Here is a 19,536-nt window from a genome sequence, read left to right on the forward strand (position 1 = left end):
ACGTCTTGGGCTGCTCAGGCAAAAACTGCCTCTCTTCGTGCTCGTCCTCCTGTTCCTCTTCTTCTTCTTCTTGTTGAATTACAACTTGAGCAGGTGGTCCACTCTTCCTTGGATGTGGTGGAGGTGGTGGGGAAGCACCAGCTGAAGCTACTAAAGAAGCCATTGCTCAGTGATCACAAAGGGTCTTTCTCTCACAATGATGAAAGTCAGAGTGAGGAAAGAAGGAGGGATTTTCATCATTTGGGAAAAACAAGAGTTCTCAACCAATCAAAAGTGTTCATTTTAGATTATATGACCTAGTCTTACATCATTAGGAAACCAAAAGTGAAATGAACCAATGAAAAGTGTTATTACCAAGTCACATGACTTGCTGTGTTTACGTTAAGCGCTTTGCAGGGCCTCCCGGTTTGCTTCCAGAAACCTGCGCTTTGGCACTCGCTTCGCGTACCAGTTTGCTAACGTAGCACGTCATATGACGTATCAAGCGACAACGTGGAACGTCATGCGGACGGGAGGCGTCACGATGTTGTTTTCTAACGCGGCACTTGCGGTAAAGAAACGTTTACCGGCTCGCGGTCTATTTCGCGGCATCAAGGTCAGCTAACGGGAAGCTTCCCGATTCGCGAAGCGGGAACGAAGAAAAAAAAATATTTAAAAAAAAAATTATTCATAAACATATAAAATATATTTTTGGATTTAAAGAAGAATACATTTTACAGCTACAGATATTAGCTGTTAAAAAACCAATGAAATTCACAGAAAAAACCATAGGTTATAGACCATATATAGTTAGGAATTAGCATTTACAAAACCTTGAAAATTCACTGAAAAAACCATAGGTTATAGACCATATATAGTTAGGAAATAGCATTTAGAAAACCTTATTTTACTCACACAAAACCATTGAAATTCCATATATAGTTAGTTGCACTAACTATATATCGCGCACCTGCAATCCACTGCTGATGATGTCACATATTACATCATTCATGACATGGTCAGTGACATCACTGATGACATCACTGATGACATCTCAAATGACATCACTGATGACATCACTGATGACAACATCCAGTGACTGTATGCTTCTGTAAAGTTAAAATATGTCTTACATATTGAAGAATGAGTGGATGTATAAGTGTCTGGATGAAGGATTTAGTAGGTGCATGACTGACTGTATAAGTGAGTGATTAAATGTGTCTCACTGAGTGCATGGGTTAGTGACTAAACTGTTTTAAATTGTGCATCATTGTGTCTGTTGTTTTGTAATCTGATGCATGTGTTGATCATTAGCTATATGACTAACTATATGGGTTATTGATTAGTTGCCCAAGTATTTGTATGGGAGACTGAGTGTGTGTGTGGGTGTCTGGGAGGTGTATGACTCTGTGCATAGATGTGTGAGCAGTTGATTCACTAGATGTATGGGTTCAAAAGTGCATGTGGAAACATCTGTATGGGCGGTTGACTGTGTGCATGAGTGTATTGGTGAGTGAATGGATATCTCAGTGCTACATGTCAAAGTAAGTACATATGTAAAACACAGTACATGTGATAGTTGACATATATAAATAACTGTGCATAAGAGCCAGTGAATGTGTGAGTGGCTGTATGGATTATTGTGAACTTGTATCAGGGATTGTATAACAGAGTAAATATGTGTTATTATATGTTCCAATAAGTAAGGTGTGTATAACTATATAGTTGAGGAAATCGAGGTGTGATTGATTCTTTGCAAGACTGACTAGGTGTGTGAGTAACTCCATGGATGAGTGACAGTCTGTGAGTGTCTGTTTACACTGAGTGTATCTAAGGTTATATTAGAGTCTGAAGAGGTTCATTGTATCATCACATGAATGATGTCATCAGTGATGTGATCAGTAATGTCAAATGAGATGTCATCAGTGATGTCATCAGTGATGTCATTTGAGATGTCATCAGTGATGTCATCAGTGATGTCACTGACCATGTCATGAATGATGTAATATGTGACATCATCAGCAGTGGATTGCAGGTGCGCGATATATAGTTAGTGCAACTAACTATATATGGAATTTCAATGGTTTTGTGTGAGTAAAATAAGGTTTTCTAAATGCTATTTCCTAACTATATATGGTCTATAACCTATGGTTTTTTCAGTGAATATATATATATATATATAGGAAAAAGTCCTGTCCACCCTTTTCTTTCCAAACTCCAGAAGCAAATCACAGACTCCCACGACACATACGTGGGTGAAGCAGTGTCAGTTTATTTCAGATAATTAAAACCACAAAATCCACAGGAACAGTGCCTGCCATGACGCGTTTTGCTCCTCGCTGATCACATGATACGTCTCCACAAATTGACATGTTAAAAAGTGAAAATGAGCACAACCAGCTTTGGAAACAAACTCTCCCGGCTCCGACGTGCAGAAAACAGACTACGGCAATTTCCTAGTCAGCAGCAACATCCTAAAAAGCGATTTTGTAAACAATAATTGTGCAAATACGCATAATAGAACAGAGCAGAGTAAAAAGGATCATGAGAGTGGTTAAAAAATGCATATAAGACATAGTCATTACAAAATGCAATAAATAGGATTAAACCACTCTACCAATACCTACATAATGGTTATTGATGTTCTCCAAGAATTAAAAAAACTTCAGTTAGGCCAATAAGAACATCACTCTACGTAGTGTTTAAAAATCCAATTTATTCAGTACAGAAGATCAAAATGTGCAGCATCAGATGCGTTTCGGCTTCGACAGCCTTGTTCATGACGCCTGCGCATGGTCGGCTGTTCCTATTTACAATCAAGTACAGACAATGAAAATGGACTGAAAGTCCTTATTTTTACATGGCGGCCATGCTGGAATGGTTTAATTAATAAAATATGCCATTAACACTCTACTGGATAATTTGCAAATGTAATGTCAGTGCTTCATTGTGCTCCAGTGGGGTGAATGCACTTAATCTATGAAAAAATAAACATTATTCAAATGCAATCAATTCAAAATTAAAAATAAAGAAAAAAGAAATAAAATAAAATATGAAAACACTCATTATGCCCCATTGGGCCAAGTTAGCCATAATTTGCAAAATTCATTATGAGTGAATTCCCTGGGAAAATGCTCAAGTATGATAAAAATCAAGTCAACCTTAAAACACCTTTTCCTTCTTGGGTGCTACCCATTCAAAGCACAAAGGCCCATATAACATCCCTTTGGGAAAAAATTACTTTAATTTGTAAAGCGTAGTGCATAAAAATTCACTCAATTTGTATTGCACCCATTTGGACTTAACATAATCCAGTTCGAAAATAATGGGAAAAATATATCTTCGCTCTTTTCCATTCCAAGTGGTTCCCATTCATATCAGGGCACATTTCTGTGTACAATCCTGTAAAGAAACAAAATATTATATGATCAGTTCTCAATACAGCTAAACAACAGAGCATATATTCCATACAATAATTAAAATATAACATTTTAAAACATGGAAAGTTATTGAGACAAAGACTATATATATTCCTTCAAAAATGTGTACATTTCTTCATCGATGTTCAATCTTACATGCTCCTTTTTTCTTATTTTTAGAATATATCTGCATTATAATTGCCTTAATGTTATTTCTCTATCCCCCCATGTCGCGGGCTTGTTTATCTGATTCAACACACTGTAAGTCAAAAGGTTAGTGTTAGACCTGGCGTGGGTCTCCCCCGCATTTTTTGCCTTTGCTGTTTTTGTTGTGTGTTGGACTCCATTTTGCTGGTCTCGATGCGTTGGGTACTTTGCCACTGCTGTTCAGTGCCAACGTGCAAGTGCTCCCTTTGTAAATTGTTGTTATGGATTGGTGTTTCAATGATTGGCTGATTTGATTTACTAGTCAGGCCCTAGTACAGTGCACAGTGTGTGTCCAGGGCCTGTAATCAAATGCTGCTAGTGGGATGCAGCACTGATTGTGCCACCCACATAAGCAGCCTGTAAATATAACTCAGGCCTGCCATTGCGGAGCCTGTGTGCAGTCTGGTACTGCCATGTTGACTTGGCAAGTGCACCCACTTGCCAGGCCCTACCCTTCCCTTTTATTACATGTTAGTCACACCTAAGGTAGGCCCAAGGTACCCCTGTGGGCAGGGTGCAGTGTATGTGACAGGTAGGACATGCCTTTAAGTGTGTGGCATGTCCTGATAGTGAATTACTGCCAATTTATGTTATCACTATTGCAAGGCTAGCTGTTCCCATAGGACAGAATAGGGACTTTGCCTATAACATCTTATAAACATAACTACCCCTGGGAACAAGGTAGGAAAATAAAGTTTAGTATGCCTGAACTCAGAATGTTAAAATGCATCTTTTAGTGAGGGTGATTTTTACATTCTGTATTTGAAAATGCCACTTTTAGAAAGTAGGTATTTTCTTGCTCAGCCATCCAGTGCGCCTCTGCTAAGTTTGTGTATTGCATGTCTGGCTTTTGGATGACGGGGCAGGGGAGGAGCAGTGGCTTCAGAGAGCCTGATGAGTCAGGGCTGGTCTGAATAGACCTGGGATACATTTAGAGTAGGGGGAGGAGAGTTCCTTTCACCTGAATGGGCCTGGTCTGCCTTCCACAATGCTGTCTCCACCTCCTGCCAGGAAGCTGCATCAGAGAGTACAGAACCGGTTTTGGCCAAGCACAGGGCTTCTCTGACACCAGAGAAAAAATAAATTTTTGCTATAAATATTGGCGCCAAGACCACAGAACTTTAGATTACTTCTGGGAATCAAGAGGAACCTTTGCCAAGGAGAAGAGCTGTAGAAGCTGAGGAGGAATACTGCCCCTGTGCTGTTTGCTGTCTGGGGTTGGCCTGCAGTGGCTACTTGCTGCTAAGGAAAGGAGAAAAGGACTTTGCTGTTTGCTGTGTCCCTTCCAAAGGCTTGAAACTGAGATTGCCTCCTTTAGTCTCAAGGACAGAAAGACTTCACCACCAAATCCCTGAACTGACTTGCTGGGAGTTCTGATCTGCAAAGAGATGCCTGCTGTTGTTTTGGACCTCTGGAGACTGTCAAGTCAAGTCAAGAAAAGCTTTATTTCGATTGCATTTTTTAATAATCATAAAAGCACAGATAAAATATACAAATTACAAAAAAATGTACACCAGAATTAAAATACAGTAGCCATTAAAAGCTTTTTGAGATTAATATATAATCCATGTTATTAATAAAAATAGTAAATATTAAAATGCCAATACATCTGAAAAATGTCGCCCACTAAATATCAATACTCTTCCTTTGACAAAGCACTTTCTTTAAAATCATGGATATCCTCCAGGCTACATGTTTATTTTCTAAAAGCTGGAGCTTGATAAAAGCCGGACGACATTGCCTCATCCCCCAGATTTTTTAAAGTGGAATTATCCATGCCTTTCTTAACTCGGTATAAAATGTACAAAATAGGACTAGGTGAGAAGAAGATTGAACTGACTGGTTATCACAGGGACAGAATTGTAATTCACTTGCCCAATCATTCATTTTTGGGAAAGAGACAAATCTATGGATGGTCCCCAATCTGAATCTGATTAATAGCAGCCTATCAAGTCCACCGGGTAAAAATATTAAATATGGCTGCAGGATAAAAATAGTAAGGGTCATCTGAGGTTGCTTTTGGACACTTGGCTTCATGGTTTCCCGAGATAATCCTAACATATCCAGGAATTGAAGGCCATCCTTTCTTAGGCTTTTTCTGGTAATCAACTTGAGCGAGTTCAGGTTGGTAAAATATTCCTGATGGCCTAAGTCTTTCATAAACTCTTTCACAAACTTGACCCATGGAATTTTTTGGGCCCCTTCGAGGCTCAAACTATCCTGTAAAATCTCCCTATTTAGGTTGGTCTCTTCTTTTGACCAGATCCTATGCCAAAGAAGAATTGGCTCTAATTTTATGAGGTTGGATATATATGGAAGGCCCTGCTCAGCATGACATACATAAGCGGAGGTACTGGCTGAAGCTGCCAAAATATATCTTAAAAATGTATTCTCCACTAGTTGAATTGAGTGAGTGTCAGCAAAACCCCAGACCCCTGCTCCATATATAACAGTCGAAACACATTTTGCTTTGTATATTTGTAAGAGTTCTCTTGGGCGTTTCCTGCCCAGTTTTTTTGAAAAGCTGGCAAGAGCAGTTGTTGTTCTAATAAGTGGCAGCTTTTTTGCTGAGATCGCTTGGGCCCACGTATCATTCTGGCAAAACAGAATCCCTAGATATGAAAAACTGTTAGTTGGTGCTATTAGGTGCCCATCCACATACATATCCCTACACTTCTGAATCCCACATCCACATCTCCTTATAAAAGTCTTTGTGATGTTAATACTAAGACCAAGGTCCTTCATAAAGTAAAAAAAAACTATTAAAAATCTTCTGGAGACCAATCTGCGTGCGGGACATTATAACAGCGTCATCCGCATATAAAAGAGCTGGTATGGGACGGTTGCCTATTTGGGGAAAATCTTGAGCGTCCTTAGGCAGTGCCTGTCCTAGCCCATTAATATAAAGGTTAAAAAGGAAAGGGGCTAGGACACAGCCTTGCCTAACCTCCCTTCCAATAGGGAAGAAGGCAGTGTGCTCTTCCCCCAGGCCAAACCGCACTCGTGACTTTGCTTCAGTGTAAAGGCGCTTAAGAAAGTAAATTATATTATTGTCAGCCCCCAGTGTTTCTAAAATCTCCCAAAGTTTAGCATGCCTCCCACAATCAAAGGCCGCCGTAAGGTCGACAAAAGCTAAAAACATCCTACCCTTTTTCGCCCTGTTATACTTCCCCACAAAAATAGCTACGTTTAAATTCTGCTCTACAGTCCCTAATCATTCACGGAATCCATATTGGATTTCTGATAACATTTTATTATCCTCTGCCCAAACCCGTAGGCGTTCCAAAACAATTCGTCCAACAACTTTAGCCAGGAAATCCAATAGTGAAATAGGCCTGTAACAGGCGAGATCCTAAGATCCACTTTTTTAAATATGGGGACAATAGTGGATTCCACCCAGGTTGATGGAAAAGAGGCCTGACAACTGGCATTTAATATTTGTGTAATAATGGGGCCCCAAAGAGTAGTGTTGGACTCATATAAGTCCACAGGGATCCCATCTGGCCCAGAGGCTTTGCCACCTGAGCTTGATGAGCGTGCTCTATTTACTTCCTCTAGGCTAAAGTGTAAATCCAGGGTATAATTAGAAGATCCATGAGTGTCAGTGTCTTGACCATTAGAGATTACTTGCCCATTGTATATCTTGGAGCAGTGTTCAATCCATTGGTCCTCAGTTATAGCTATTTCAATAGCTGGATCCCCATCCGAGGACATCAATGGTATTCTAACTGTTTTCCAGAAAGCAGCGCTATCTTCATTTGTGAGGCTGTAGTGAGCGACTCCCACTTTTCTTTTCTTAAAACATTCTTTCTTTCTATAAGAGCCAATTTGTAATCCCTCCTTGCCTGCCTAATCTTGATGGTATTCTTTGGGGTATTATGCAGATCATGTTTCAGAGAAGAGCATGCTCGGCAGCACTTCGAGTCAAACCACTGCTGAGGACCAGGCTTTTTTCCACCTTGTTTGAGTAACACATCCCTTACCACACCTGCTATTACTTGAAAAGAGGATAGGATGCTTTCGGAAGATGCTAACGCATTCAGTCAAGTATCAAAGGCCGGCCTACACTTAGTAATCAGGTGTTTCTTTACCACATCGGGGTCCACCATATTCCAACGAAGGGTGTACCCGTTAACTTTGTCAATTTTTACATTGGCTAAAGCCTGATCTACAGCCTGTTCATCCCTTCCTTGGTTACTGTTTGGGAGTAGTACCAATATACATAGTGGGAAATGGTCACTCAACGGGTTGACATCAACTGTAAAAAAAAGCAGCCTAGATGCATATGGGTTTGATAACAATATATGGTCTATTGTAGAACATAGACCTCTATCATTAAAGGTCTGCGGCATAGGGGCAGGTCTAGTACATAATTCATTTGCAAAGCCTAGATCCAGGTTAAACACCAATACATTGAACAACTCCCCTTATTCGAGTGGCAGAAGTGAGTATTACTTATGCCTTCTTCTACATTAAAACCACATATTGTGTCATCCTCATGAGCCCATAAAGCACAGTTAAAATCACCAAAGAATATGAGCATCTTTTCTTTAACATTTTCATTACACACAGTTTTCAATTAATTACACAATTTCTTAACCACAGTAGGAAAACTATCTGATGGAATATTATTATAAAGGTTAACCAGTACCGTACAATAAAAGGCATTTGAATACAATATAAGCAATTGATAATATGGAGACTCAAGGTAAGACTCAATCTTAGTAAAATTGAACTTATTGTACATATATATATATATATTCACTGAAAACACCATAGGTTATAGACCATATATAGTTAGGAATTAGCATTTACAAAACCTTGAAAATTCACTGCAAAAACCATAGGTTAGAGACCATATATAGTTAGCTGGACATTTTATTGACATAAAACCAATGAAATTCCATATATAGTTAGTTGCACTAACTATATATCGCGCACCCGCAATCCACTGCTGATGATGTCACATATTACATCATTCATGACATGGTCAGTGACATCACTGATGACATCACTGATGACATCTCAAATGACATCACTGATGACATCACTGATAACAACATCCAGTGATTTTTTGTTTCTATAAAGTTTAAATATGTCTTACATATTGAAGAATGAGTGGATGTGTAAGTGTCTGGACGAAGGATTTAGTAGGTGCATGACTGACTGTATGAGTGAGTGATTAAATGTGTCTCACTGAGTGCATGGGTTAGTGACTAAACTGTCTTAATTTGTGCATCATTATGTCTGTTGTTCTGTAAACTGCTGCATGTGTTGATCAGTAGCTATATGAGTAACTATATGGGTTATTGATTGATTGCCCAAGTATTTGTATGGGAGACTGAGTGTGTGTGTGGCTAGCTGGGAGGTGTGTGACTCTGTGCAGATCAATCTGTACTTGTATCAATGATTGTATAAGAAGGTAAGTATGTGTTAGTATATGTTTGAAAATGTAAGGTGCTCTATGTTTAACTGTATAGACAAGAAAATGGAAGTGTCATTGATTCTTTACAGGACTGACTAGGTGTGTGAGTAACTCCATGGATGAGTGGCAGACTGTGAGTGTCTGTATAGGTGTATGAGTGCATATGATAGTGTTGTAAAGATGAGTGATTGTATGTATGAATGATTGTATGGGTGAATGAGTGAAGGTGTGTGTAGACGTAGCAATCAGTGAGTGCGTATGTAGTAACTAGTATTGGTGTGTCAATGGTTTCAAAAATTATACTCTCTTTTTAACACTGGGTGAAACAGAGGTTATATTAAAATGTGAGGAGATGCATTGTATTGTCACATGAATGATATCATCAGTGATGTGGTCATTGATGTCAAATGAGATGTCATCAGTGATGTCATCAGTGATGTCATTTGAGATGTCATCAGTGATGTCATCAGTGATGTCATCAGTGATGTCACTGACCATGTCATGAATGATGTAATATGTGACATCATCAGCAGTGGATTGCGGGTGCGCGATATATAGTTAGTGCAACTAACTATATATGGAATTTCATTGGTTTTATGTCAATAAAATGTCCAGCTAACTATATATGGTCTCTAACCTATGGTTTTTGCAGTGAATTTTCAAGGTTTTGTAAATGCTAATTCCTAACTATATATGGTCTATAACCTATGGTTTTTTCAGTGAATTTTCAAGGTTTTGTAAATGCTAATTCCTAACTATATATGGTCTATAACCTATGGTTTTTTCAGTGAATTTCAATGTTTTTTTAATAGCAAATATCATAAGCTGTCGAATGTCAAGTACGTGGTAAGTAAAAACATTTTCGTGTTTATGCACACTGATCTGCTTTGAATGCTGCCCCCCACCCCTCATTTCTATTAGGAGTACTCTCTCTTTGCAGATAGTGAAGGGTAGTTAACGCAGCCCTTTGCCCCCTTTGTAATCCGTCGTGCCTGCTTCTCTCTCCATTTGATTGATTGTTCTCTTTGGTTCATTCTCTATTTACAAACAAGCACAGAGTCGCAATACTCTGTTTGGTCTTTGCAGATAGCGAAAAATCGTGTAAAAAAACAAAAGGAATCGAGCAAAATCAGTAGGCCACTAATGGGATCTCTTTTTGACCTCGCTAAAATAGAAACATTAGGAACAACCTGTTGAAAATAGCAATGCGTATGTACATAAGCGGCGTTCATTTGTGTTCACAGTACCCCTTGTTGATTGTTTCAATCGAGCATTGAATTGTTCGAAGTTGGTTCTCTTAAGGATCTTCTCTGCCTGCAAACGAGGAAGAATAGGAATATTCTCTCTCCCTTTGCAGATAGTGAAGGGTAGGTAACGCAAGCCTTTAACACGTCGTACCTATTTCATTCCTGATTGATTGATTGATTGTCCGAACATTGACTGTTTGGGAATTAGTTCTTTTTGGAGGTATTCCCTGTTTGCAAATAAACGTAGGAAAATCTTTGCAAGTAGTGAAAGGGTACGTAATGCGGACCTTTCTCCCCCGTTGTAATCTGTCATGCCTATCTACTCCCCACTGATTGATGCACCTGTTTCACCCGGACCATTTACTAGAGATACGTCATCTGGCCCGACCAGAGAGCACCCCTAGTGAAAAGGACATATGCAATAATAACGAAGTGATCACTGTATCCTGTTAACAGAAACTTTAGCATGAAACAACCTGGAAAGAAAAGAATAGGAAAACGAAAATCAGTAGGCCACTGATGAACATGAACTTTTATTAAACAAAGAACAAAGAAACGATAACACAACGTAATGATAAAACCTATTAATGTCCTAGAAACAAGAAAACGTTAAAATATGCCAGTGGTGAGAGACCAGAAAAACAGTAAGAGAAACCAAATCACCCCTCGCTGTCCCACCGCCTGCCACGCCAAAAAAATCGATAGACTAGGGAAAATGCAAGTCAGTAGAACATCCGCCCCCACTCTGGAAACTTCCAAGGTGGGGCAGGGTTGCGGCTACGCCCAGCCGGGAGCAGCCCATATAAGGCAGGTCCTGCTACCACGCCTCGGCCAGGAGATCCTAACGTAGGGTGTAGCCGGAGGAGAGGCCGAGGCCAGCGGGACCCGGCCAGGGGATTGCCTTTACAACGCTGAACAGTTGCAGGGGGGGGGAATGTCTCCTCGACCCTCCCCTCTCTCTCCCAGTCCGGCCGCGGTGGCCCTTGAGAGTTGCAGGTACTCCCGCCACATGCTCTTCCGGTCCGGCCACCAACGGTCGGGGGGCCGAGGCCGACGGGATCCGGCTGCAGCCGATAAACCAAGAAACCCGTTCATGGGGCCAGAGCCAGGGGCGTCCGGCCGACATCTACCGGAAGCCCGGCCCGAAGACGGACGGGACACTTCTTCTTTCATGAATAATGGCTGCGACAACACTGGGGGGGGATGTCTTGCACATGCCTCCGACCCCCCCCCCCCTCGTCCTCATCGCCTGGTCCGGCCATAACAAATCTCAAGCGAGACGCCGTGGGGTGCACTGGGAGGGAGAGACGGTGCGAACAGGCCTCTCCCGCCTCCCCAGGTGGAGGCTTCCCAGCTGCACCCTCAGCGCTCCAGGCGCCCGGAAAAAGGTTCTTCCACTGTGGCCATGCTGCAACGTCTCGCCCGGCAGGGTGGAGCCCGTCCGCTCATTTGACCCCGCGATCGCCAGTAGCTACCGAACTCTCAAAATGGCGGTCGACCTGGCAAGAGCGGGCCCAGCATAAAGAAATGGCCCGGTCACTGGTTGACTCCACCACCGTAGTCCTCCACGACCTTGAAGATTCTAGAGGAGCCGCGGGAGTCTCCGACCCCCGATGGGGAATGACTGCCATGATCGCCCGTGGAGTGACGAAACTGTATCCGCGGGACGTCGGCGCTCCCATGCTGGCGCCAGCCTCACTTTGAATTACTAGAATCCTGCAGACCTCAGTTCCGGTGAAAGCACAGTGTGACCCGGTAGGAAAAATTGTTGCACCCCCTCCCCTTTTTGACTGATAGTTCAAACCACCGATCCTTTCCTTTGCCCTTTTAACGGAACTTTGGACTGCCTCCCCCTCTTTTACATTTTCTAGAGAAAACAAAACATTAACCACTACATTAGCATAGCAGTTGACACCAGAACTGTTTTCAAATTTAAAACCAACAACATCTTCAACAAAATCCTTTTTGTTTCTGCTGTGACCCTGCTACAGCACAGGCATTGTCCCCAGCAGTAATTCTGCGATGCCGGTAAGAATAGCTGTGGTGCCTACTGGACTCACTCACCCCCGCGGCGCCCCACGCCGTTATTTGCTGGGCGGCAACTTACTAGACATCACTTTCGTGCCATCTAGATTTCAGCGCGTTCTGCTGCCTTGGAACTATTCGCACAACAGACCGCTACTGACAAGAATATTTCATTATTGGTGCTGTCAATTTCAATAAATCTATTGGATAATTCAAAAGAAATTGCCACGGTCTCTTCGTTGTTTAAATGTTTTTACTGTTTTTGTTTTGTTGTATATATTTATATGTTATTAAAGTTTTATATTCCTACTACTTTGTTGGAGTGCTATATATTTTTAATGTGACACATAATTGTAAAAACTTTGATGTACCAAGAGTCATTCCTGGAATCTTCCGCTTCAGGCTCGGTCCCCTCCCCAATCACAATACAGGATGGTTTTCAGATAGTAGGAACACGTGTGGTGTGACGGATCTCATCGGGTGTGGGCCTTGATCTACTATAACTCCTTTGAAGAGGGGTGATTCTTTACAGCTGGGGCCATAAACTACATCTGCAGGGCTAGGTGATAGCCTGGACAATCGGACACAGAGGAAGAGGAGTGTCAGAGGGTGCGGTAGTGAATAGGGCGAAAGGGAGGTGTCGGGCGGGCACAGAGTGTGATTCTCAGGGAAGAGCAGCGCAGATGGGGGGAGGTTTATTGCCCATGCATAAGACAGAGAGCGGGGGTGACCAGTGCCTGGGGAAGATGCTTGCGAGGGTGAGGAGCCATGCTACGAATCGACAGCGTGCAGAGAGTGGGTCTGGTCAAGGCATCTAAAATGGCTGCCGTGCACCACAAAAGTGTGGCATTTCAAAAAAGGCAAGATGGCGCAAACAATGTTTTTCAACACTTCCTCATTTCCTTCGAATCGAACGTTAACAGACGTTGGGGCATATTACCAAAGTTAAGCGATATTTATCGCTAACGATGCTTACCAACGAATTTTTTACCGCTAAGCATCGTCAGAAATTATCGAAGATAAACCTTGCTATTATCAAGGTTTATCGCAAATGCGATAATAAACGGCCGCAATGCATGAATATCGCTAAAAACTCAGCGATATTCATGCATTACCGAGCTAATGCTCTTAGCCATGTTATCCACCTCCCATTGGATAACATGGCTAAGAACTGCTCAGGGCAGGTGTTACTCCAAAAGTTGGTAATAGGAGATAGATATCTTGCATGTTGTAATGCAAGTTATTGTGGTATATGGAACTCATACCATAATCTCTCAGGAAAGCACAAACTGATCCTTTTGGGACCGCCTAAAAAGGCCTAGGGGGTGAGGAGTACTCTACTTTGCCCCCTTTTCACGTTCCGAACTATTTTATTTTACTCTCTTCTGTAATTACACAAAATAGCAGTGATAAGATGCATCGGAGACACACAGTGAGAGAAAGGAGGCCGGAGATGAAGAAGAGATGTCAAATACACATTGGAGATAATATAGTGGCAGAAGGGAAGTAAATATGAGTAAACTTACCATGTAACATAAAAATGTTGCACTCTATACTATAAGTCTCATTTTATACTACAATCACTTCGCTACAACCTCATAAATTAAAAATAAAAATGAATAATGTCTCAAACAATTTTTGATTTCTAAATATAAATTTATTCTTCAGAATTTTCTAAATTTGAAAGAACTAGTAACATGTCCTCATCAGCAATGTCCTCATGAAAAGTCTGCAATGATGATTCTTGTAACTCTATGGTCTCCAAACATTCGATAAATTCGCCATCAAGAGATTGATCAAAAAAATCATTCAAGTCATCTCCTCCTTGTGACAATATTTCATTATTGGTGCTGTCAATTTCAATCAATGTAGTGGAATCATTCAAGTCATCTCCTCGTGACAATATTTCATTATTGGTGCTCTCAATTTCAATTAATGTAGTGGAATCATTCAAGTCATCTCCTCCTTGTGACAATATTTCATTATTGGTGCTGTCCATTTCAATCAATCTAATGGAATCATACAAGTCATCTCCTCCTTGTGACAATATTTCATTATTGGTGCTCTCAATTTCAATCAATGTAGTGGAATCATTCAAGTCATCTCCTTGTGACAATATTTCATTATTGGTGCTGTCCATTTCAATCAATCTAATGGAATCATACAAGTCATCTCCTCCTTGTGACAATATTTCATTATTGGTGCTCTCAATTTCAATCAATGTAGTGGACAATTCAAAAGAAATTGCCACGGTCTCTTCATTGTGAGCCATTTTATTTTGAAATTGCTTGCTGTAAATTGCAGAAAAAAATAATCACTTTCATTTATCGTTTTTAGTAATACATAATATAAAACTAACTTTATCAAGTATTTAGTATAACAGAAGGACTGCAAATAAATAACAGAAAACATTTTTCAAATTATCTTCAAGTGTACAACATAGTTCCCCTTACAAATTAACAACTCACCTTTTTAAAAGTAGGAGAAGTGTTAGTACTGTGTAAATCAAACACCAGAAATTCACCACCAAAAATTCCTCACAAATGTACCTCAGACAGTAGTATCACAAAATGGCTGTGGTTTCCTCTCATTTGACATATATACATAACCAATTAACTTTCATCACACACAAATACAAAACCAAACTAACATTTTAATTGGTTCTAAATTTCAACACTTTCAAATGTGTTTTCCCCATGCAATTTTCCATAGGACATTTACATACGTCTACAGCCTGAATGGCTGAACGGAATTACACCAAACTTGGCAAAATGGTACATCAAACCTAAGAGGTCAGGAAGGATCTACTATGTCCCCTTATGGTCATTTCCCCCTTCGCTTTGGCCTCCTCTTGTCTCTCAATCCTACCGAGAGACAAGATGGCGGCCGCTACGGACTGTTTGGAATGTTGACAGACGCCGGAGAACCAATCAGCTTCGCAAAGCTCCGTAACGCGAAAAGTACGCGAAGCGGAGCGCTGTTACAGATATATATCTTTTTTTGAACGTTAATTTCTCAAAATCCACTGGAGCACATATATTGAGACCTAGCAAAGGCACATCGGGCTACCAGTCCCTAATATTTTGCCAAGTTTCGTGCAAATCCATTCAGCCGTTCGATTATTATTATAATTTTTTTTTTTTGCCCCGCGGGGCCCTTTTAAAACCTCCACATCAAACGTAGGGGGTCAGCGAGGATCTACTATTCCCCCTTATGGTCATTTGCCCCTTCGCTTTGGCCTCCTCTTGTCTCTCGATCCTACCGAGAGACAAGATGGCGGCCGCTACGGACTGTTTGGAATGTTTACAGACGCCGGAGAACCAATCAGCTTCGCTTCACAAAGCTCCGTTGCGCGAAAAGTACGCGTACTGGAGCGCTGCCCGGTCCGCTGTTACAGATATATATCTTTTTTTAAACGTTAATTTCTCAAAATCCACTGGAGCACATATATTGAGACCTACAAAAGGCACATCGGGCTACCAGTCCCTACAATTTTGCCAAGTTTCGTGCAAATCCATTCAGCCGTTCGGGCTAAAAGTGAGGCCAACCGCCCTATGGAAAACTCAATGTTAAAAACACGTTTTGGGACCCCCCTTTTTTCTCGGCCCCCCCTTGACGAACCCCCCCCAAATTTTCAAGGGCTGCTCAGAAACAAAATGTGCCATTTTCCTGAAAATTTCAGCCAATTCCGTCCACAAACGCCAAAGTTATTAGACATAGAATTTTCAAAAATCCCATAGAGAAAAAATCCTAACTATATATACCTACTGGCGACCGCCAGTAGGTAATATATATATATATATGTATATATATATATGTATATATATATATATATTACCTACTGGCGGTCGCCAGTAGGTATATATAGTTAGGATTTTTTCTCTATGGGTTTTTTGAAAATTCTATGTCTAATAACTTTGCCGTTTGTGGACGGAATTGGCTGAAATTTTCAGGAAAATGGCACATTTTGTTTCTGAGCAGCCTTTGAAAATTTGGGGGGGGTTCGTCAAGGGGGGGCCGAGAAAAAAGGGGGGTCCCAAAACATGTTTTTAACATTGAGTTTTCCATAGGGCGGTTGGCCTCACTTTTAGCCCGAACGGCTGAATGGATTTGCACGAAACTTGGCAAAATTGTAGGGACTGGTAGCCCGATGTGCCTTTTGTAGGTCTCAATATATGTGCTCCAGTGGATTTTGAGAAATTAACGTTTAAAAAAAGATATATATCTGTAACAGCGGACCGGGCAGCGTCCCAGGACGCGTACTTTTCGCGCAACGGAGCTTTGTGAAGCGAAGCTGATTGGTTCTCTGGCGTCTGTCAACATTCCAAAAAGTCCGTAGCGGCCGCCATCTTGTCTCTCGGTAGGATCGAGAGACAAGAGGAGGCCAAAGCGAAGGGGCAAATGACCATAAGGGGGAATAGTAGATCCTCGCTGACCCCCTACGTTTGATGTGGAGGTTTTAAAAGGGCCCCGCGGGGCAAAAAAAAAACAAAATAATAATAATCGAACGGCTGAATGGATTTGCACGAAACTTGGCAAAATATTAGGGACTGGTAGCCCGATGTGCCTTTGCTAGGTCTCAATATATGTGCTCCAGTGGATTTTGAGAAATTAACGTTAAAAAAAAGATATATATCTGTAACAGCGCACCGCTTCGCGTACTTTTCGCGTTACGGAGCTTTGCGAAGCGAAGCTGATTGGCTCTCCGGTGTCTGTAAACATTCCAAACAGTACGTAGCGGCTGCCATCTTGTCTCTCGGTAGGATCGAGAGACAAGAGGAGGCCAAAGCGAAGGGGCAAATGACCATAAGGGGGCATAGTAGATCCTCGCTGACCCCCTAGGTTTGATGTGGAGGTTTTAAAAGGGCCCCGCGGGGCAAAAAAAAATAATAATAATAATAATCGAACGGCTGAATGGATTTGCACGAAACTTGGTAAAATATTAGGGACTGGTAGCCCGATGTGCCTTTGCTATGTCTCAATATATGTGCTTCAGTGCATTTTGAGAAATTAACGTTCAAAAACAAGATATATATCTGTAACAGCGCTCCGCTTCGCGGAGATAAAATTATATCTGTATTACCTAGCTGTTGCTAACACCAGTTAGCGACGGCTAGTAGGAGATAGCGACCATCTTGGGTCCCACTTTGCATGTGAGTGATATTTATCACTAATGACATGCAAAGTGGGCATGCCAAGATGTTAGCGACTGGAAACAGTCGCTAACATCGCTATCTCCTATTATCAACTTTTGGAAATATTCGAGATAAGCGCGAATATCTCCAAAAAGTAACAGCTGCCCTGAGCAGTTCTTAGCCATGTTATCCAATGGGAGGTGGATAACATGGCTAAGAGCATTAGCTCGGTAATGCATGAATATCGCTGAGTTTTCAGCGATATTAATGCATTGCGGTCGTTTTTTATCGTATTTGCGATAAACCTTGATAATAGCAAGGTTTATCTGCGATAATTTCTGACGGTAAAAAAATCTTTGCAATGCATCGTTAGGGATAAATATCGCTTAACTTTGGTAATATGCCCCAACGTCTGTTAACGTTCGATTCGAAGGAAATCAGGAAGTGTTGAAAAACATTGTCTGCGCCATCTTGTCTTTTTTCAAATGCCACACTTTGTCGTGCACGGCAGCCATTTTAGATGCCTTGACCAGACCCACTCTGTGCACGCTGTCGATCCTTAGCATGGCTCCCCACCCTCGCAAGCATCTCACCCAGGCAGTGGTCACCCCCGCTCTCTGTCTTATGCATGGGTAATAAACCTCCCCCCATCTGCGCTGCTCTTCCCTGAGAATCACACCCTGTGCCCGCCCGACACCTCCCTTTCGCCCTATTCACTACCGCACCCTCTGACACTCCTTTTCCTCTGTGTCCGATTGTCCAGGCCGGTCCTAGGCTATCAGCTAGCCCTGCAGATGTAGTTTATGGCCACAGCTGTAAAGAATCACCCCTCTTCAAAGGAGTTATAGTAGATCAAGGCCCACACTCGATGAGATCCGTCACAGCAGAAGCGTTGCTATTATCTGAAAACCATCCTGTATTGTGATTGGGGAGGGGACCGAGCGTGAAGCGGAAGATTCCAGGGATGACTCTTTGTACATCAAAGTTTTTACAATTATGTGTCACATTAAAAATATATAGCACTCCGACAAAGTAGTAAGATTATAAAACTTTAATAATTTATAAATATATACAAGAAAACAAAAATAGTAATAACATATAAACATTTTTAGGGAAAAACAACGAAGTAGCGGTCGGCTGTGCGAATAGTCCCAACGCAGCACAACGTCCAGATTTCCGGCGGGGGGTGGGTCATCAGTAGCAAACTGTTGTGCGAATAGTTCCAAGGCAGCAGAACGCGCCGAAATCTAGATGACACGAAAGTGATGTCTAGTAAGTTGCCACCCAGCAAATAACGGCGTGGGGCGTCGCGGGGGGTGGGTCATCAGTAGCAAACTGTTGTGCGAATAGTTCCAAGGCAGCAGAACGATGGCACCAAGGTGATGTCCAGTAAGTTGCCGCACTGGTTTTGGTATCCTACAATGCTGCTCCGAATAACGGCGTGGGGCGCCCCGGGGGAGGCGGCGTGAACGGGCCTCTCCAGGTGGAGTCTCATCTGTTTTAGTGGGGCGCCCCTTTACCGTTTCAGTTGCCATTCCGTCCGCTTTTGGTCCACTGTGTCAAAATCCGCCATTCAGCTGAGTTGCGCCCACTCTTGCGGTGCAGCGATAGGCGGCTGCCACAGGACTCTCAAAATGGCGGCAGGCTCTTTCCTTTTTGGGCGTGGTCCACTGAAATGGCCCTGGGACACCTTGGAAATCGGACGCTTGTCTGCTAGGTCTTGGACCCCATTCTCGAAAGCGTCCCCTCCGCCTTGAGAATTCATCAAAAGTTTTGGGGGCCCCGACTCCTGCAGGCTTCTGGTGGGGAGCGGCTGCCATGATTGCTCGCGGAATGACCACGACGGAGCTACGAGATGGTGGTGCTCTCATGCTGACGCCAGTTTAGTCTGAAACATCCAGAAACAAGGTGGGGCTTTCATCGTTTGGGGGAAAAAAAAAGTTTTCATCCAATGAAAAGTGTTGTTTTTAGGTCATATGATCAAGCCTTCCATCATTAGGAAACCAAAAGTAAAATGAACCAATGAAAAGTTTTATAAACAAGTCACATGACCTGTTATGCGGCATAGGGTATAAAATGCGGAGAAAATACGTTGGCAC

At 42.0% G+C, this 19,536-nt stretch overlaps 1 protein-coding gene across 1 annotated transcript in view; it reads right to left on the reverse strand.

Moving 5' to 3' along the window:
* Window positions 1–2,695: 2,695 nt before the first annotated feature.
* TMEM271 (transmembrane protein 271) overlaps window positions 2,696–19,536 on the reverse strand; it is a 253,177-nt gene continuing 236,336 nt past the window's right edge. The window contains exon 2 of the transcript XR_013607150.1: window positions 2,696–3,381. The gene's annotated coding sequence lies outside the window, so the exon portion shown is untranslated. The remainder of the gene's footprint in view (window positions 3,382–19,536) is intronic.

The sequence above is a fragment of the Lissotriton helveticus genome, chromosome 2_1 (genome assembly GCF_964261635.1).
Source record: "Lissotriton helveticus chromosome 2_1, aLisHel1.1, whole genome shotgun sequence".
NCBI lineage: Eukaryota > Metazoa > Chordata > Amphibia > Caudata > Salamandridae > Lissotriton > Lissotriton helveticus.